The sequence below is a fragment of the Apteryx mantelli genome, chromosome 8 (assembly GCF_036417845.1).
Source record: "Apteryx mantelli isolate bAptMan1 chromosome 8, bAptMan1.hap1, whole genome shotgun sequence".
Classification (NCBI taxonomy): Eukaryota; Metazoa; Chordata; class Aves; order Apterygiformes; family Apterygidae; genus Apteryx; species Apteryx mantelli.
This window is the reverse complement of record NC_089985.1, coordinates 7,297,510-7,319,139: the sequence shown is the minus strand read 5'-3', so window position 1 is coordinate 7,319,139 and position 21,630 is coordinate 7,297,510. Positions and strand designations below refer to the sequence as shown.

At 38.8% G+C, this 21,630-nt stretch overlaps 3 long non-coding RNA genes across 7 annotated transcripts in view; 1 reads left to right on the top strand and 2 right to left on the bottom strand.

Moving 5' to 3' along the window:
- The window catches only part of LOC106487411 (uncharacterized), a 33,336-nt gene extending 25,960 nt beyond the window's left edge, over positions 1-7,376 (bottom strand). For all 5 annotated transcript variants that reach the window (XR_010884818.1, XR_010884814.1, XR_010884815.1 and 2 more), the window contains exon 1: positions 7,314-7,376. This is a non-coding gene — a long non-coding RNA (uncharacterized lncRNA). The remainder of the gene's footprint in view (positions 1-7,313) is intronic.
- A 208-nt stretch (positions 7,377-7,584) lies between these two features.
- On the top strand, positions 7,585-15,632 carry LOC106487410 (uncharacterized). The gene is made up of 3 exons (XR_001293061.1): positions 7,585-7,637; positions 11,003-11,078; positions 15,598-15,632. It is a non-coding gene; the product is annotated as an uncharacterized lncRNA (long non-coding RNA).
- The window catches only part of LOC106487409 (uncharacterized), a 47,113-nt gene continuing 38,031 nt past the window's right edge, over positions 12,549-21,630 (bottom strand). Inside the window, exon 5 of the long non-coding RNA XR_010884781.1 lies at positions 12,549-12,647. This is a non-coding gene — a long non-coding RNA (uncharacterized lncRNA). The remainder of the gene's footprint in view (positions 12,648-21,630) is intronic.

The window sequence follows — 21,630 nt, the reverse complement described above, 5'->3', positions numbered from 1 at the left end:
TACAGACCGAGGAAAAATGCTGAAGCTATAAACAAATCTTTGCTTTCTGAGATCTATGAAATAAGTGCAGAAAGATAATTATTGACACAATTTCATTCCTTTCACTTCAAAGCACTTCATAAACCATGAACTAATTAAACACTAGATGTCAGGAGTTAACATGGGAAGGTTAAGCAACTTCCCTGAGGTCTAGTCTGTTCTTCAAGATTATGGTGGAAGATGCCCAGGCCAAGGTTCAAGAAAGCACTGTTATTCTGAAAAAGCACTTAAGAAAATGTTTAAAATTATTATTGATTCAGGTTTCTGTCCTTAAATAAAGTCACAAAATAGTTCATAACTTTTAGCCATAAATCAAGGAAAGCAGGAATGCTGAATGTATTAAGATATCTCATGACATCCAGTACTCTTGGGCAAAGTCTGTTGTGGAACATCCACTTTTTTTATCATTATCACAACTAATTTCAATGTGAAAAATAAGAAAAAGCCTCACACACATCTTTTGTTCTATTTTTTAAGCTCACTGTATAATTTACATTTTAAGTGCTCATTAAGATGAAAAATGTCAGTACTGTAGAAAGAGCAAATAAATTACCTTCATTTCTTTTTTCACCCTTTCTTATTATTAAGCCTGAGATCACAAAAAAGAGTATACTCAATTAATATGGGAATGAATTTATAATACGTCAAATCACATGCTGGTCGAACACCATTACAGTTCATTTTAATTAGGCCTTTTTCACTGCCTGCAGACAAGAATATCTGTAGTAGACTTTAAAATACTATCACTATTATTATATAGTTACTAGTGTTTAAAATCAATTATATTTTATGGAATGTTATGCTCACAATTTTAATGTTTATATTGGATTATTGGTGTGGTTTCCGTACGACAAAAGTAGTTTATTACACAATCAATACTCATATTATAAAATGGTAACGCCCCAAGTGAATTCAGTTATGCCAAAATGTAAATGTGTATTTTATTGTAGGTTGCACAACTTCTGCTCCCAGATTTTCAGCTGATGAAAATTAATAATTTCCATTTTCCTTAGTTCTGCTTAATCTAACTCTGTAATGGTTAGAGCATCATCCCTGTGCTTCTGCTCACTGTGAACTGAGTAAAGACTTGAGAGATTCAGCAAAGCCCTGAAGTCCCAGTTATGAGTGTGGGGGGGTAACGAGACCTTGCGATGTCCCCAGTGCAAGCACTGGCGTAGGGCATGCGCTCTGGGTGAGGCTTGCTGGGGCAGAAAAGCAGTCAGCACACCAACAACCCCCAAAAGCTGTGGCCAAAGTGCTGTTCTGTAGAAACTGCTGCAATTTCTACTTGTCATCATGATTAGTAGGTTCACGTCCCCCACCCAGAACGGACAGAACAGGCAGAATGGACATTTGAATAACCACCTGCAGGCATCTGCCTTGGACCTACATCAGGGCTGTGCACTCCTCCAAACATACCGTGTCTTGAGAGCTGAACTAGGTGATCCACACTGTCCTTCTTTGCCACTATGGCATCCTCATCACCAAACCTGTGTACTGAGCCCTGATCTAGCTGATCTATACCCTCCTTCATCACCTGTATGGCATCCAGAGTACCAACCATAACTGTACATTGAGCACTGAGCTAGGCGATCCATACCCTTCATTGCCACCATGCCATCCGGAGCACCAAACATAACTGTATGTTGAGCATTCAAACAGGTGATCCATACCCTCCCACTTCTCCAATAACATTTCTAAATCTTTACTTTGTGATGAAGAGAGGAGGGAAAGAATACTGTATTTCCTTGCAAAGATCGTAAGATTTACTGTCATCCGGATCCTCTGCAGAAGGGTGTTTCAGAGGGTCCAGGTCTCTAGCCTTTCACCTTGAGGCTTCACCACAATCTTTCAAAAAAAGTAACATTTTGTTTGCTTTTTCCCTGCAGAAAAAGTGGCAGTGGCCATTTCTTGACTTCAGCAGTTTCAGCAACAGTCAGTGAGGAAGCCAAAAACCCCATTCAATTGGGGTCAGCAGCAGCAGGGCCTCCCAGCATCCAGAGTTCCTGGGCAATCCCATGGATTTTTTCAGCACTTTCAAGTTCCCACATCAGACATTTTTCTGCATACCAATTCTCACTTCATATCCATGGTTCAAGATTCAGGCTGAAATCTAGCTGACCAGAATATCTGAACCGTGAAGTCTCTGCACACCTCAGAGACACAAAAGCTGTTTTAAGGTATTCAGTGCTTTAATAAAGAAACATTATTTTATAATGAATTAGGTATTAATATTATTCTCATGAAAAGAACTTCCCCCTAATAAATCATGTCATGGAGCCTATCTTTGGAAAGAGTCTTATTGTTTGTGCCAAAGAAAAAACTAACAGGTAAAGGTAAAGGCAAGTTCCTTAATTTTAAGTGATCCCTTTTTGCACAAGATCCCACAGCATTATTCTATACATAACTTACTGCATACATTTCCTACTGTCCTGGACCTGTACGTACAAGAAGATTAATTTGTTTATATAATTATGTGCATGAAATCTCCAAATTTAGTACTGAGACATTTCAAAGGAAAGAATAATTCAATATTCTTAATTCAACTTAAATCAACTATTTCCCTGATACTTATTCGCACAAGGTCCTAAATATATGCATCTTTGAATAACCCCACTTATGAACGTCATACTTGTATACGATATTCTAAATTTACTCAGTAAATTTAGATCTGATTTAACATGCCGAGTAGCTTTTACCTTTTTCCTGTACTTTGCAACTGTGGAGTTCAGTTAATCAGAATGAATGTAGAGTCTCACCTAGCTGACTGTGGGTTCTACAGATGATCCTTTTTTGTAATAAAATGGACTTTTAAGGAATTTATGGATAATTATTTTAGAGAGTTTATGGAGAGGAAACTGGTCAAGAATTAATTTCAATGGACCTTAACTCTTACTGCGACTTTTTTCTTCATTTTCACCCAATCTCTTTTATAATTTCAGAAATAGCAAAATCCCTGCTGCATGCTAGAATAGGAGAGATCCGTCATGACTGATAACCACAGAGAGTATTTCACAGCTGATACAACAGGCGAGAAGCAAATGGCTGGTAGCTACAGCCTGGGACTGGGAAGCATGGCAATTGCTTTGGGTTCTGCTCCTGACTCGGGTAGCACTTCGTAGTGACCCTGAGGATATCCCTTTCACAATATATGAACGCATAATAACGCAGCAATAAAAAATTCTCTGTGTGTGAACAACACAGAGTATAAACATGTGATAAAAAGATTATCTATCTCTTCCTCTTTCTTCATGCATCTGTAAAAAATGGTATGTTATTATTTATTAGGCACAGTACAAAAATGTTCATGTGAAACTCTTCTTTTTTGGTATTTCCTCCTGAAGAGGTTGTTGTGATTTATTTCTCTAGAATATCCAAAAATTCCAAGGGAAATAAGTATTTTCATGAACACTTCTCTTTTAAACACTTTTTGTTAAAAATAAAGGATTAAAAAATGTTCAGCCAGCTCTATTGCTTACTTTAAACGACAAGAATAACTGGAGAGAGTCAATGCATTATAGTAAACCACTGTGACACTTCTGGATGAATGATGCTGTAAAAGCTAGAGATTATCATGATGTTTGTTTTTATCTTTTTCAGCAGCAATGAAATCTCAAGCCAAATTCTGCCGTGTATAAGTGAAGTTAATACTGACAATAATTGCTCATGTCACCTTGTTTGATATAGGACTCTAGTTTACTCTAAATAAAGAAAATAGCACAGAGTGTGACTTCAGACTTAAATGCTTTGGGGAGGGGAGAAAATGCAATAATATGATCATTTATCTATCAGCATTTTCATCACTATCATTACATGGATATTTTAGGCAAAATAGAGCAAGAGAGCAATTATCATTCATATCAGTTGTAAGACTACTTGCATTTATGTGTTATTTAAGCTAAATGGCATCCCAGGAGATAGTGATAATGTCTAATACCATCATTTTCATCATGGCTGAAGGTAGTCAGCTGTCAGGGTTTTTTTTACTTTTTATTGTAACAACCCCTATATGTGGTAACAGAACTGGCAGATTTAAGAATACCACACCATGCACTGCCTTACTGCCTTTATAAAAAACTATACGGACAGCTATGGGGTTCTGTTCGGTCAAATAACACAAAGCCTTTAAAAAGGAGGCTCCTTACCATGCAGCAATCGGATCAGGCCATACCAGGGCAGAGATGACCTGATGAAGAGCTATGAAGAAGAAGTACCCCTTATTGAGCATTATCAGTGCTTAGACATCAGGGCTATGCTCTGTTGCTCTTTGAAGCCTGCACTAGGATTACAGCTGAATCTCTAACCAAGACTACAAATTCACATCAGCAGTTTTAAGAAATCTGTGTGTAAAACTGGGGCTATCAACACTGAGCAAGAGAAAGCCAAGCTCAAGCTGCTTACATCTTTTATATAAACCTATTTTTCCTACAGAATTTTGATTTTTTTTCTTGCTTTTTCTTATTTGGAGGTGCACAGAATCATAATGAGCCTGGAAAAAATATTTCACACCATTCTGCTTATCAGCAGACAAATGCTTTCCATGTGCAGGAGGCCAATTATAATATTAAAAAGCAGGTTTCACTGATCATGGTATATGTGATAGTAAGAACTTGTTGACGTTAATGATGTAATGAAGCAATGTAAACATAAAGCTTTTCACAAAGTAATCTTAAAAATATATTGGATGTTATTACTTATATAAATATGTATTATAAGCATATATTTTAAATTAAAAAAAAATCAGAGTGAAGCCATCTCATTCTTATATACAGAATTTTTCCAACTGGAGAAACAAAACTCAAAACCCAAACAAACAATTATTAAGCATATATTGCAGAAGAAAATGTTACATAATTCATAAAGAAAAGAAAAGAAAACAAAAGCTTATGTTTCAGTTTCATAAAGGAACATGGAAAAAGCTCTTGTAGTAGGAAGGAACTGAGGAATAGGTCAACCTGAAAATACTGGAAATCATACCAAAAACAAGTTTTCACAGGTCTTAACTAAGCAAGACTATTAGAAATCATTTACAATCAGATGTCTCTCTGAAGTACCTTTAAAATATGCACGAAGATAAAGATGCAAGCATTATTTCAAAAATTTACATATAGCAACTAATTTAATGCAAGTCTTGTCTTTCCATGCCCTGTAAACCATTAAGGCAGGAAAATAGCTCTTGATACGGAAGAGCAACATGTTGTTTAGTGAGCCAAAACAGGGATGGATAGATAATATTTGCATCTCTCCCCTGATTTTTTCCAGCAAGCACTGAGTTATCATAAGTAAAGTCTGTGACAGCTCATCCCAGAAACCTCCAGCACAGAGAGAACCTCTGATCTGGTAAAGGATAGCTAGAGACTGGACCTTTGAGAAATATAAATCATAAGGAGGTGTAATCACCTCCCTGGAGTACCTTCTTTCTTTTGAGCAGAGCAAAATATATATTTCAGGTGTTTGATTTCCTCTGCTTATTTAGGTAAAAATCTTTAGAGAAGCCCAGACAAAACAAAATTTCATGAAGCTGCTTTCAAAAGTTATCTTATTCATCTAGTTATTTTCCAGTTAAGAGTTTACTGAGCTTTCTCCTCTCTGTTCTATTCATTCTTGTTTTTTTATCTGTACTATGGTATGTGCATATTCTGTCTTCAGTCCAAACAAACATTTTTTCTCTATGTAAAAAAGTTCTGTTATTCTCATCCTGATTATTTCAGTGGCTATTCTATACACTACACCTCAAAGCTACAGTTCTCAAGGTCAGCACCGAACTGCAATGGCAATGGTTCTTCTGCCTTTTAGACTGTGGATTCTCAGAAGAGCACATGCACGGTGCTAGGAAGGGAATATAGTTCTGTAGGCAATCTTCAACTCACTCATCATAGCCCTTGAACCACTGGTACACAACACGCCACAGTTTGCAAACCACTATCTGGTCATTTTCTAGAGAAATTGCTCAGATGAAGAGGCAGATGGGTATCCTAATCAGTTCCTGTCCAGAAGAAGCAGATCTTATGCTAACTCTCTGTTTTCCTCAAGGGAGGTTTGTAGAGGCTTGTTTTTGAAGTTTGTTCCTAAGAAAGAAGCATTTGCTACTCAATTATTGAAAGTGCTTCTTTCAATAGTGCTCACATCTCAGATCTTCTGAGTTCTTCCATCTCAAAGATGGAATTCTTTCTACAGGCAAACTTCGATTCAGCTATGTAAGGCTAAATTCAGATAATTCAGATACACACAGACACAAAAAAGCCCCAAACTAACAAACAAACCAATAAAACAGATTGTCTGGCTGATGTAGCCACTGGCAGGACACAGCTGGAGTTTATTATTCGTGTATTCATAAAGCAACCTTGCCCTCAAATGTTCCTATTTTGATGTAGTGCTCTTGTGTTTCATAGTGTCAGCACTGATTGAAGCTGATTGACTTCACTCCTGCTGCAGGATACAAAATAACAAAAGCAAAAACTGCATCTGAAGAGACCCTGTGAGTGCTTCGGCTGAGGATAGATGGCAGAGGGAAGGAGTTTGTCTGGAACAGCACCAGGTACACTCTGCCGTGATTAATAAATGCCAGATTCTGGAGTAGGCCAATATATTTTTGAAATCCCCCCAAGGGGAAGGTGCCTGTGTAATACACCATTCCTAGACCTGATAAGAAGCAAAGTAGAAAATAGCAAACAAACTTTAAGCTGTCCATACAAGGGAGAGAGGCTTAAAGACTTCCATAAAAAGAGGAGTGCTAGAATAGATGCTTCAGTAGGAGCTTTCAGGGACAAGGAAAGGCTTTCTAAAGTGTGTAACTTGTAAATGTGCTTCGTTTCATATTCAGGGAAGACAGATGACAAGCTGACTTTAAAAAGTCTATTAAATCATATCTGATATAAAGCAGACATACAGTCTAGGAGGAGTTGTAAAAAATGTGCCCTGCCTTTTTAAGAGAGCGAGATTCAGATTGATACCTCCAGCTAATACTTTGGTGTGCTAACGCACAGTCATTAAACTAGAACAAGAGAGCTGAAAGCCCTCAAACTAAGTGATGCTCATTTGAAAATAGGATGTGAAGGCAGTACAGGAAAAACAGATCTATAACTGTTTATCCAAGCCACTACAATCTCAAATGGATTTAGAAAGCCTACAAAGACTGTTTCTTGAGAGAATTCATATCCTCAGTGAGTACAGCTGTGTGATTTTCTCTAAGGCAGAAGAGTGAAAAGAAGACAGTAACCTGAAATGAAAAAGTCAGGGACTGAAGATTGACAAAGGAGGGGAACGACACCCACCTGGAGAGTTGAGGCTGAGGTTTTGATGTGCAGTCTTGCCAAAGAAACTGTACGGAACAACCTAAAAAAGGAGAAAGAATATTCTGTAAACAAAGATTTCGTTCAGAGTTAGCTGCATTATGCATGCCGTTTCTTTTGCTTCAGTATAGTTTTCTTCCCTTCTTCTGGTACTACAGTCCATGTCGTTTGAACGTCAGGAAATTTTCTATAGGCAGTCTCAGGGTGAAAACTACCTTCATTGTGTAGAAGGTATGGAGGAAGGAAGGAAATTTCTCTCTCTCTCTCTAGAATTTGAAGCGGGAAAAGCGTGAATAAGAATAAAAGGTAAGAAATACGATTGCCATGGAAAAGGTAAGAGCACAGCCAGTGGATTTATATGAGCCTCTCCCTTTGTAACCCTGGGATTTTAAACCAGCCCCCTTGGGGGTTTAGCTCCCTGTTTAACAAGGATACAGGGCCCAGCTCTGATACAGCATGTCTGTATAACCTTGGCTCAGACTGCTGAAAAAAGCTGCTTAAATCCATGGAAAGATGAGAAAAGTGAAATGTATACAGAGAGGTAGGATTGCTGAGATGGGGAACATCAGATTCAAAAGGAAAAACATTAACGGGGAAAGCCATAATATCCTGAAGGGAAGAACCAGGTAAGCTAGCTGGCAGCTAGGAGCTGTCAGATCCTCAGCTCAAGTCTCGGTGGAGCCGGTGGAGGACAGCAGCTCAGCAACACTGTTCCTGGTAGCTACAGGGGCCAGCCCGTCCCCTCCTGACCGGTGCCTGCCCGGCCAGCAAAGGGCCCCAGGGGCCTTGTCCTCAGCGGTGAGCATTGCCTAACAGCTCCTTCAATCCTAGTTATCTTTCATGTGTGTTAGGCAATAAATAATTGCTTTATACATTCAAGTGGTGTATAACCTGCTTGCAGAGTTTCTGTGCACCTGGCTAAAGATGCCTGAACAAACTAACCCAAAAGAAGGGCAAAAGTAAAGAATGGAGGAAGGGCACTTAGGGCAAAAGTTTCTTTTCTATCCAGTTGCTAGACCACTAAATACAAGATTTATATTTTCACTGCCCTTACATTACCTGCTGCCTCCAAAAACATTTTTAAAGATATGGAGCTTTTAAAATTCATTAATACTAGGCATAGCATTACTATTTTCTGCTTTGCACAATAAACAGTGGCTTTTCATTAAAAAAATGCTCACTGAAAACCAGCAAGGGTTGCATTTGTTTGAAACATAAAAACAATCTCACTTCGAATTTAGCGAAACAGTTTGTTAGACTAACTGCATGTGTGGCTTTCCTGCTTTTTGGAAATGTTCCCCCTATCTGTGATTAAGAACAAATTAACAATCTGATTAAACAAAATGTTTCCATGCAATTGTTTAGCAACAAGTCATCTGCACACGAACCAGGTACGGATGGTGGAGAGGTGAATTTCTTAAGTAGTAAAAATTCACAGGAACAGGGCTATTGTTGATGCCTAAGAGAGCAGAGAGAAAACTCTCCTTGTCTATAGCAAGCAAACCACTCCTTGGTCTTGGCAGCTACTGCTGTTGCTACCTTGCACCTCTGCCTTGAGGTAGGAGACCAGAGAGAGGTGTTTCTTCTTTGATGTGACTTGTATATGAGGTCCAGATCAAAAACTGTATTTAGAAACATTCAGCAGAAAAAAATACTTGTAAAATCTAAAATACAGAAACTTTTTTTTCCCAACTAAATGAAATAAAACTTTGGATTCCAGCTTTGCATAAATAAATCACAACAAGGTCTTTTTTGCAACCTCCCAGATCTGCTTCTTCATAATTTCCTTAACTTGCTGACCTTCTCAGGATATGAAAGCTCAGAGTTATGAAATACTGCAATCGAATTGCAGGGTGGGCTGAATTTTAAGGACTTTTGTCATTAGATCTCAGCCCCAATAAGGCAGAGTATCCTTCCTCAGGAAAGGCAGGAGATTTGGTGTCATACGCAGGAAAGTCTTTTGTGATTATGATCACTTTGGGGTCAGGTTGCTGTGGACTCTCTAAGACAAGTCCGTTGTGCTCTGTTCCTGATCCTAGTTTATTGCAACCTGAAAGCAGATTTAAGTTCCTTGTTTCTATGAGACAGAGGTTCAATCTTTCCAGCGCCCCTAAAACGCAGCTGCATCCTTATTACCTTTTCAGTGCTTGTGTTCAGTGACTAAATGAAACCAGGACAAATACAAGAATTCCCAAGTTGAAAGACAACCAAACAACCCTTCCCCAACCCCTGGAAAATAATAATAACAAAAAAAACTCATAAAGAAAAACTTCTGGCAACACAGTTATACATCGAACACATTCATCAGTGTAACAGGAAGTGAATGAGACTGTTAAAAACAACAATACTGTACGAATAAACTAGAGTGTTTCTACCTGGCATTAGTTCATTAGTCTGTGTCACAGATGCAATGTACTACTCAGTAACTCTTTAGAAAGATCATAACATGGAGAGCAAGTTTCAGCTATAAATGTAGGTAAGATAAGGCAGGTAAATATGTGAGTGTGTTCATCAGCAAAACCACAAGCAGGTCACATCTGGAAGTTGTAACTGTGCTTTTTCACTCCACTATGCTCTGCCTGATGTCCCATAGGAGAAAAAATTAAGGTGTGAAGGGCCTCTAATATTGAAGAAAGCACAGAAGCCAAATTTCATTTACAGTGTGGATTGTGAGTAGCTTGATTTGAAACTCAACCAATGCAGGGTCATTGTGACTGATGACGGTAAAGGTATTTTCCTGGAAAACTAAGATCCCCTGTGGAAAAAATGGTTTACACTGTCCTGTCAACGCATACTTCATTTTTCAACATTTCTATATTGTAACTCTGATACAGTAAGCCAAGCTAGGTCAAGGGAATGTCAGTTACTATGTTCTAGGAAACGATGCTGGTGCTTAGCATTTCTCAATAATCCGTAGTGTTTCTAGGGGATGTTTTTTCCTTTGGAGTCTGCTCCAAGTGACTGTCTGAACATGGTATTAAAGATGCTTGTCATTTTTCATATGAATTATAAAAATTGAGCCCATGCCTATGTTTTACTATGAATGATTTAATGCATTGTTTTATTCCAATATCATTGCCAGTTTCTAGACCAGCAAATTTTATTTTCACTAGTTACAATTCTGGTTTAGACTAACAAGATAGAATGGTTTTAAATACCATCTTCTTCCATGTAGAAGTAACAGAAGCAGTGTACAAGCGTCAATATCCATCTCTCTTTTCCCAATTCAGGAACTGTTTATAATGTACTTTGAGAAGGATGTGAAGCTTCCTAAGAGACTGGATAGCTACTAGAAGGGGGAGGAGTGTTAAATGGCAGAAACGGGAAGCTTTGGTCTTACACAAAGCAGCATGCAATATTTAAGATCATACTAACAAATAGCAAATCATAGAATTCTGCAGTACATTCTGTGCATAGAAAAAATGGATTATAAACAGAAACACAGAAGTTACTTAAATGAAACAGATTGACAGTCTGGCAGTAAACTGTACCTGATGAACTGGATGAAAGCCTAAAGAGAAAGAGTGAAAACTGAGAACACATAAATCTAATGTCATCATTTTTGTAATAACTTATTAAATTGTTTCTGTCACAGAAGAGTTATACTTAAAAGGCTATCATACATCTTGAGCTTCAGTAATTAACTTTTTCTTTCTCTTTTATGATTCCAGGAAAAGAGGATTTAAGAGGTTTTGTGTCTTAGAGACTCTGGCTGACAATGTCCACATCGGAAGAATAGTGTTACATGTTAGTATTACAAACCTCATTTACCTGCTTGAAGAAAACCGTGCTTTAATTTGTTGCATTTTTTACTTAGTGGGTCCTATCCCACAGGAGAAGCATCTGATCAGAGGTAGCTGGTATGAATGTGGAATACTTCACTAAATCAGTAGAGCTAACTGGTATTTATACCAGTTTAGCAAGAACAATTATATGATCTACTAACAGGCACAGTGTTATTACCTGAGGACTAACTGTTAGTCGAATTTAATAAATAGAAATTGGAAATTTTGCAGCTCAAGTAATTGCAGCTTTTTCTTTTTAAATCAAATGAGGTTTTCTACACAGGATCTCCAAATATTGAAATATCCTGATCCTCATTAAGAAGCTAGCTTAAAAAGGAAAGGCGGATATACACAGAAGTCAGGAGTTAAGACTGGAATTTAAATAGGAAATCACTGCTGCAGAACACTGAAAAGGACCCAGAAGAGTCATTTTGGGAAGGCAGAGGAGAACACAGTCATATGAAAAGGCAAGCACTTTGAGCTCCTGGAAACCTATGTCTTTTACTTCATAAACTCCTTCAATAGCCTCTCTAATTAAATGCCACAGGATTCTGCGGTTCTACCAAAATGACTAAAGGCGAACCGCGGCTCTTACAGACAAGAGTTTAACCACAAGCCTATCAGCGGACAAAGTTGTGAGGAATTTTCTTCCCCAATTTATGGACTCATAATAGTTGAATTAATGGAAAATCTTTGACAGACTACTGGACTTAGATTTAATTAAGAATCACACGAACCACAGCAGAGCAGCAGTGTAGTGCACAGTGTGAAATATAATTGTTAATGTAAAGGTTAATGAGTTAATTAGCCACATTTAAATGTTTAATTCAAAGAAATGTTCATCCATTATCTGCAATGGGAGCCATTTTGCCTCCTTTATTTACACAGTCTAGGGTTTTCTATCCCCAATATTCTTCTACAGGTATGAGATTCAACATATGGCAAGCTGGCTTTAGTTAAAAAAAAAAGTAAAAAAAAAAAAAAGTGATGGCCTTGATTCCAAATCTTATGTTTTATTTCCAGCTATAACATAATGGACTTGAGTGAGGTTTAACACACATCCCAGAGCAAGCCATAATAATTAATCAGCATGACTGGATTTAGCACAAATCAGACACATCTTGCAATTGTATTTCTCCTCCTGGCTTCTAGGCAGCAGTAAATTTATACTGACATAGACCAGCGCAACAGTACTATTGGCTATATACAGGCTCAATTAGTCTGGCTAGTGAGCAAAAATGGGTTTTTTGGACAGAAAGTAAGCAAGTGATGTTAGGGAACTAAAGACCTTTGGATATCTCAAACAAGAACTCAAAGATTTCAATGCAAATTTTGAGTGATGCAAAGTTTGAGTTTCAATGCAAAAGCACTCAGACAATTTTTTATTTATATCCTATGTGTAATGGAAAAATACCTTTTAAAACACAAAACTTCCATAGAACTTCATCCCCTGGTTGGCCTTACATTTTACACAGAAAAGCCCCAATCCATATTCATGTCTTCCTTGGAGTGAAGTCTGTGCAGCCCAGCCCTGAAATGTGAATAAACTGCTTAGACTGAAGAGCATATCAACAACATTGATAATGTTAGTAACTTGCTACTTTATATTTACAAATAATGGATAGATCTGACTGAAATGTTGTGATTTCCTAATTATAAAATGAAAGAAACATAGTATACAGGAGCTGTAAGAGAATTAAAATTGCTATGCTTTGTTCAGAACTATTTTGCCATTTTTGTTTTTCAGTTAAAAAAGAAAATAACTGGGTCATATTTAAACTTGTTTTTAAACGCAAGAGTTGAACTTTTGGACATTAGGCAGATTAAAATATATTCCTCCACAGGTTACTGGCCCACTAATGTAATATATGCTACTCTTATTAGTTCTTTTACAAATGGTTATCTTAGGGATATTTGTATTTTTTATTTTTATCTAGAATTTTGGAAGCATCCTTTAGAGTGACAGAGCTGCAATTTAACTATAAATTTGCATTTCCATGTGGTCTTGGCTGTTCTAGTATCAGATCATTCCTCAAGACAGTAAGTCCAGTTTTCGGGTGCCTACTGCTGGATTAAAACCACACCAATCAAGTAACACAAAGCAGTAATCCACTGCAAAGCTGCTCTGCTGGATCAAAGATATTCAAACTATCCTGAAGGGTATATCCTGAAAGGGATTTGAAGTAGCAGAGTTTGTGCCAGATTGGTTACTGCTTGCATACCTTCCTCACTTTACGAAGTCATGTCCTCTAGCCACTGGGCTCTTCGTCAGCCCTTTCTGGTCTTGTTTTTCCCTCTGCGTGCACCGATTGTAACTTCTCTTGCTGCCTTCCTCTCCAGCAGAGCCTAGCGTCATGCACTTTTCCTTTTGCTTAGTCTGCGGCTGGACTTAGAACTTCCCTACTTGCAGCCAAAATGCTTATCCTGAGACACTGGAGGGCCACAGAGAGCGAAGAGACCCCTAACGACAAATGCTGCAAACACCGGCACCTTGCAACGGGGACAGCATCCCGCAAGGCACCCGACAGATGGGCAGTGCATGTCCACAGTGCAATCACAAGGAGCACCCTGGGGTAACGTCCCCTCCTGTACCACATTTCATTCATAGGGAGGTGGTGCTAATTGGTGTGGAACCATGGCTTCTCTAGTTAGCAATGCCAAATGAAGGACTGGATCCCAATTCTGTAATGTACTCAAGTTCTTATATCCTATATATCATAGGACTACTATGTTACTCTGTCCGGAAGACCTGCTGCAGATCCCACTAACCACTTCATCCTAATTGTTCTGTTTTCCCTTAATCTTCACAGTTTTACTGATCTCTGCCCTTTTATCACCACCAGTACCTATGTGACTCTATCCCAGAACTGTGCTTGTCTGTATGCACTCATCCTTCAATTACCTAGTACCACTTTTCACCTCATTCAAATAATGCGATTCAGGTTACTCTCTGAACACCAAAATTATCATGCTGTTCAGGGGAAACAAGCTCTTGATATCTTTTCAAAACTGTACTCCAGCTTCCTCAGTTCAAAGGGGGAATCAAGCCACGCATCTGTTAGTGCTGCTTCAGCTTGAAAACAGGTCTTTATACAGACAACAGGGCTTTGAGTCTCTGTCTGCTAGTTTTTATTTTGCTCTAAATCAAGCCAGCATCAGAGACACTGAGGAGCAGTGACAGGCAATATAACTTGAAACTTTCATAACACAGATGCCAAAAAAAGTGTCATGACATCGCCAAGGATCATCCTGCTGTTAAATCTTTTGGAGAAGAAATGGGTATGTTTTGGAGGGAAGCTTTAGAAGCTGAAAGGTCTCTTTCTCTTTCCCTCCCTCCCTCTCTCCCGCCCTCCTAAGTAACCTAAGTTCTCAGTGAACCGCTCTTGCCAGGGAGCCAGGGCTTCTCTTTGTGGGTATCTAGCAACTTGGCTATTGATCAGCAATAATTATTTTTGATAAAAACAAGATGCAAGGCTTGGATCCACAACCAACCTGCTTCCCAAGTTGTAGTAGAGGGAATCCAGAATTCTGCTAGACCTTTATCTTCTGCTAAAGTTGGTTAAAGCCTAAACTAGATTAAAAATCATTGGAAGAGACAGGCATACTATCAAATCATTTTCACTTCCTCAGGAGATTAGGCTAAAATGACCTATGATATACCCAGCTCTTACGTTTTAAGCAAGTTCATACCCTTGAATTGATGATATCAGACATATGATATGAATTGTGAATGACATGCATTGCATGAATAATGTTCATGCTAAGAATATTCAGCCTAAACAAGACTACTAATGTGCTGTTCCCAAAGGATTAACACACTAGCACTGAATTTAAACATATATATAACTCAATATATTGATTTTAGAGCAGTATATTAACCAAGAGAAGAGCGCGTATGAATGAAAACTTGCTTGAAATATATTTCCTTTTAAGCATGTTTTACTTACTGCTAAAGTGCCCTGGAAAAGTGGCTGGAAAAAGTCTGAAAGTGCACTGGCAAGTGACTAAATATTAAGGATTAATTTCCTTAGTATTATACGAAAAAAAGACTGCTTTCCTCTTAAAGAAAGGTAGGTAATCTGCGGCTTGCAAGCTAAACTATATGCAGACTTCCCGGTCACAGGTGTTAATTACGGAAGAAGGAGATGTTACACAACACAAGGGCAGAAGAGTGGGAACGTCTCAGCAGGAGAGACACACACACACACACAAAAAATCAATAGTATTTGTGGTGGCTGAATCTCTACAAAAGATGAGATCAAACTGGTAATTCTTAGCCTGATTATCTAAAAATTTGAATGTTTATACATATTTGCTTGTCTGATACCCCGAAAGCTTTTAACCTTTCTGGCCATTTTCAATCACATTTGGCAAAAGGTCAAACACCTCAAGGACATATTAAATTAATAGTTTATAGAAATATATAAGTGAAGAAAAATTCATTTAATGCCTCTCATTGATTGACTTCTTTTTATTTCCAGTTCATGAAAGACAGCACTTAATCTGTTCAAACCACGGGAAGCCATAGATTTTGTTGATTCTGCAGCTACAGACCTAACTACATCTGCATTTGAGCCCTGGATCTTTAGTTACCTGGAAAAAAAAGGTGTGTATATATCCAAAGTTAGCAATGTCTTTTTCAGAATTAGGCTCTTAGACACTCCATCGGCATTTTGGAGCTCCGTGCAGCATCAGGAAACTCCAAAACTGCCCCGGGGATGCCAGCCAGGTGAGCATTACCGCTAGCGCATGCAGCGGTTGATGGGAGCGGCGAGAGGGCTGTGCTGCAGTTGGGATGGGAGCCCTGGAAAGGGCTTCTGCCAACACAGTACAGGGTGGCAGAAGCAACACCGTCGCTCCTGAACGAGTTTCCCATTCCTGGGCAGTGCTGGCGGCTGATTAAATCCTTTCCTGTTTGTTCCCACCCTACCGCCTGAGAGCTGAGAGTGGGGAACAGCGATCACATGCCATAGCGACTTTGCTTTTAAGTGCAGCAACACACCACAAGCCAAGTCCAAGTTTTGCCAGGAACACTTTCATACCACCTACAATCTATTCCTGCCGCTTGGTCCCCGTGACAGTTAAATCTGCAATTTGATTAATGACTTCATTCTAGTGCTCGGAGTACGTTTTATATTATTAGCTCCGGAACAGAAAGGAAAGTAATTAGACAAATACAGTGGAGCTGCTCAAGACTTTTTAAAGCTGCTAATGTGGTAACAAAGTAGCATGAATAAATATGACAGAATGAGGGGCTTCTAAAAATATCTCCTTCAAACATAAGGTTCCTTTTTTTCTGCACTTTTCCTGTTCACTGGAACGAGACAGACAGATTTTTCTAAATGTACCAACGAACAAGAAGTGTATGTTAAAAGTTAATCTGTTCTAAATTATGAAATAGGTCTTACATATGGAACGTTGTGCTCACCTGCAGGTTACTGGTCATAAAGCACAGCAAAATCAGTTCAAAAAACTTAATTAATTATGACTCACCAACATTATTCTTTGTGCCCATTTGATAATTGCTATAGTTATTTTCCAAGGTGTGCAACAGCAGCTGTGAGCTGTAACACAGAAAAGTCACCTTTGCACTGTTCATTATTTTCCAGGAATTGACTAATTTTATCCCTCAAACCTGCCATATAAAACCTGAAACATGGCATTACAATAACCTAAAAATTTGGTATATATGCCCTCTGTCAATCCTGTATCCCTCTCCTTAGCAACCCTTTTAAGGTTCTTTAAAAAAAATCATGTTTTAACTTTTTGTCTAGATATACATTTCTATAAACCAAAGACCATCCTTATATGAGTTATGCAAAATAAAACTTGCATGTGAACATGAGTTAGGAATCCTGTGTTTGACATGACCAGAATTTTTTATATAATTGTCAATTAAGTGGCAAAAATCCAAAAGCAGAGAAGCATTTGTGAATAATATATATTACTCATGACGTTACCTTGACACCTAGCTCAAATTCACATACCCGTTAAAGACGCAGCTCCACAGCCTTAACAACAGAGTTTTCAGTGTGGATGGAAGTATAAAGGAAAGAGATTTTTCTGTCTTGCTTCACACTAGGGAAATGATACCAAAGACTCAGAATCTAGTCTTGTGGGAAGTAACTTTTCCAAATAGCCTTCAGAAAGCAACAGGTATTCCAAAACTAAGATAATGTTGCTGCTTTTGGTATACCTGCAGTTGTTTTGGAAACTCAAGGGCAGATTTGAACTTTCTTCTGGAGATGCCTCTCTCTGTGTTACTATTAACTGCAGAAGAATCTAGGTTTTTATTTGTGCCTGAAGCTATACGGGATGAATGTGGATCTTGGGGTTTCTTGGAAGAAACACTCAGTTCTGATGTCCTCTAAGACCTGACCTTTCTAACAGAATCACAGAATAGCTGGGTCAGAAGGCACCTCTGGAGACTGTCTGATCCAACCCAGGGTCAGCTGGAACAGGCTGCTCAGGACCCTGTCCAGCTGGGCTGTGAATATCTCCAAGGATGGAGGCTCCACAATCTCTCTAGGCAACCTGCTTCTGTGTTTGACCCTCAAAGTAAAGAAGTTTTTTCTTAAGTTTAAGTGGAATTTCCTGTATTTCAGTTTGTGCCTACGGCCATTCGTCCTGTCACTGGGTGCCACTGTGGCTCTACCTTCTTTACACCCTCCCATCATGTATTTATACACATGGACAAAATCCCCTCAAGCTTTCTCTTCTCCAGGCTGAACACTCCCAGCTCTTTCAGCCTCTCCTTGTACATCAGATGCTCCAATTCCTTAATCATCTTCGTGGCCCTTCACTAGGTTCGCATCTGATTTTAAGGTCCTAGTTAGTACAGTGCCATTTTTTAAAAGCACTTCCAAAACATTGCAAAGATTTAAGGAATGGCAGAGAGAAAGCCAAAATCTGAACAGCACTGAAAGAAGTGGGGAAAGCCACACCACAGCAATTAGAGTGTGCTCACTATAAAGTCTGTCTTTAAATGGAAATTTCACATCCTCTGACTTCAAACTCAGGCTCTTTAATTAAGGAAAAAGAAGGGCCTGTGTACATGCACAGTGAATGTGAAAAGTGCTTTACATATTTCTTGTGCTGCTGCAATTTGAACATGCTAGCTGGGGTCCTTTGTAATCTTAGTGTCACTTCATTTCAGCGCTCTCATGTCTGTTCTCACTATTGTTCACTAAGACAGCTTTTACTGATTTTTTCAGGGTTTTTGATATGATCAGATCTGGTTAATGCTAGTGTGGACAAGGTATATAGTAATGATTCTGAGGTTTGGCTATAGCTGTTTCATGTGTCTTAGAGACTTCACATGAAGCTATGAAAATACATTTTTATAAATCAAGTACGTATACTTTAGACTTGGGATAGTGCTGCTCTGTTATACCCGATATTGAAAAACATTATGAAATATGATAAAAAACGCTCTCCACAATGCTGTCTTTCAACACAGAATAAACAACTACACCCTCTTAGTGTGACAGTCACTGATAATAATGGGCTCAAAGAGCTGAATTTCTAATAGTTTCACATGCTTCCATGAGCAAATTGCTGGCTCTTTTCTACAGTGACAAACTGTATTTACTGAGCTTTAGAAAACTCTAGTCCACAACTCATCTGATGCATCTTCAGATCAATGTTATCTAAGGATTTCAGAATGGCAAAATCAAATCTGCAGAAGCCATTCGCTTAGTTACTACACGGGCCGAGAGGAATCTCATGCAATTCAGCAAGGACAAATGCAAAGTGCCACACGTGGGATGCACTAACCCTCTGAACGGTGCAGGCTGGGGACTGACTGGTGTGGGAGCAGCTCTGCTGGAAAGACCCTGGGGTCTTCACAGTACTGCATGGTGGGAGAACAAGAGACACTGGTCATAAACTGAAATAGAGGAGGTTTCTGATAGATATAAGGAAAAATACTGTCGCTGTGAGGGCAATTAAACATTGCAACAGATTGCCCAGAGAGGCTGTGCCATCTCCACCCTTGAAGGTTTTCAAGGCCCAACTGGATCAAGCCCTGAGCAACCCGGTCGGATCGCAGACCAGGGTCTCTTCCAACCTGAATCATCCTATGGTTTGAGGATACAAAGAAATCCACATAGCATGGCAGTGTGTTACAAGCAGACAAATCTAGGACCAAAAGGAGCACTACACAGCATGCATCAGTTTTCCAAATCTTCATGCATATGTGTCCAAGCTTTGATCTTTTTCTCTGTGTTTATGTTTCACTTTGATTGCTTAGACACTTAACTCTGTGACTCGGTGTGAGGAACATTCCGCTTTCTTTACTGAAATACTGATCCGCTGAGAATGAATGTTTCCTCCAGTAGGAAACAGACTGTGTAGGCAGGAAGGAGTCAACAGAGGCAGCACCACCTGCTGCCTGTTCTTCAGTTCAAATTAGTGTAACAACAACTGACAGTCTTTTAACAGTGTGTTTCAGTGGAGGTCAATGCTAAGGAGGAAGTGATAATATTCAACGTTATCGTGCATTTTCTCACATTCATTTCCAGAGATGCAAAGATGTACGAAGAGCTGGTAAATGACCTCTGCATGTCACACTGATTAATTGGTGAAGTTTGCTATCACCACTGGATACCAAGTGGCCTGCCAGATTAATTATCATTCCCTCAGAAGACTATTTCTCTTCCAGTGCCTCCTCCTGGATCCCTTACAATATGCCTCATGCAACATGGTGCATTCCCAAGACACTGATTATTTGGATCCTAGATGCTGCTTCTAAACATCCTCATTCTTTAGCTTCTGGAAGCATGTGATGAAAAAAATCTGAATTTTTCTGTGAGTAATTCAATCAATGCTGGAAAAGGAAGATAGTTACTCATTAGCATAATAATTTCTCTTCCAGTCAGCAGCACTCAGGTATTATTTAAATACCTGAAAAGCTAGATTCTCCAAGTTACATGCCACAAGTTAGAAACTGATAGAAACTGCCAGTTAGAATGATATGCTGTACAATAACAAAATAAATATTTTAATAATCAATTTTAATTATAAACGTGTGATTATTTCTAGTAATAACCCGAATTTTAAGGGATGCTTGAACTCGTGCCTTCTATAGGGTTAAAAAGCAGGAGCCAAATCCTCCATTACAGATTTTACGCTAGTCTACTTCCACTTAAACCTGGACCCAGATGACAGTTTAATCATGCATTCTGTAATGGCCTTGTACTTCAGGCGCTCAGACTGTCTTTCTGAGACAGCCTAGGGGACACCAGAATTGGATTTAAATGACTGAAGATAGTGTCCTAAAAAGGAAAATAGTCCTGCCACAAGCTAAGTGTACTTTTACCCCCTTCTACGTTCTTTTCAAGAGCCTCTCCTTACCCCTAAAGCTCAATGCCTTCTTCCATTTGTAGCCTACAGAGAAATTATAGTATCCCATGTCCTTTCATATATTTCATTCATCTTTCAATATAATTCTATATTTTTTACTGGCCCTCTTCTCTTTCTTTTCTCTTCTCTGTGCCCATCTTTTTATTTTCTTTAGTGAATTTACTTTACCGTGATGGTGCCTTTACCTTAGTGAAAATGTTATTATAGTCTTCACAAGAAAAAGCTTTTGACTTTATCGACAAGACTTTTGAAAGTCAAAGAAAAGCATTTAGCAGCTGAGTGGGTGCTGTTGGTACATCACTATTCAAAAGTATAGACATGCTGAATTGCTCCAAATGAGGTTGGTATTTACGCAGATGTCAAGGTACATTCATTTCCGGATTTTTCAGTTGTTAAATTGCGTTTTGCCTGCAAACCAGAATAAGTTTGTACAGAAGACTACACAGAGAAACAAAAGTTCACCCAATATATGAGGTGAACATAAAGAGTATAAAAATAAACAGATCTGAGAATGGGTGTTAAACATTTTGCTATAACTTCAGAGACCTGCTTAGCAGGCGATACAGATTTTCCCATTTTTTCTCATTTCAAGGGTCCTGCGTCTTTGTCTGGGATTCACAGAATGACCCACAGTGAGGGGCAGCATACCGAACTCAGCAGATGGCCGGGCTGATTCAGCGTGACAGTGCTGTCCTTCGATGCTTCTAGGATCAGCAGGGGATGGGAATGCTGTATGAGCGCAATACCCAGCTGCCGGGAGGGTCACTCAAGCACCCACCTTATTGTCACATCCAGTACCACCGTATACACCCCTAGAAAGGACATGAGAGCTTGTATAACTTTGAGAGAAGAACTGTTTGCTGGGAAAACAGGGCTTTAAGTGTTTGAAGAATGGACTGATTGGCTGAGAGGATCAGTCCATCTTTTAACTGTGAGAACCAATTCTTTCACTGAAAAAAGCAGCACTGATAAAGGGAAAAGACAGAAATAGGTAGTCTGCATCATTTCCAAATTCATGACCAAAGTTACTTTCTTATCTGTGAGGAAACAGTTTTTTAAAACATACACGAATGGCAAAGACACATTAACTTGATAGTCATGATTCATCCAAATAATATAAGCGTACCCTCAGACAAAAGTAATTGCAAAAC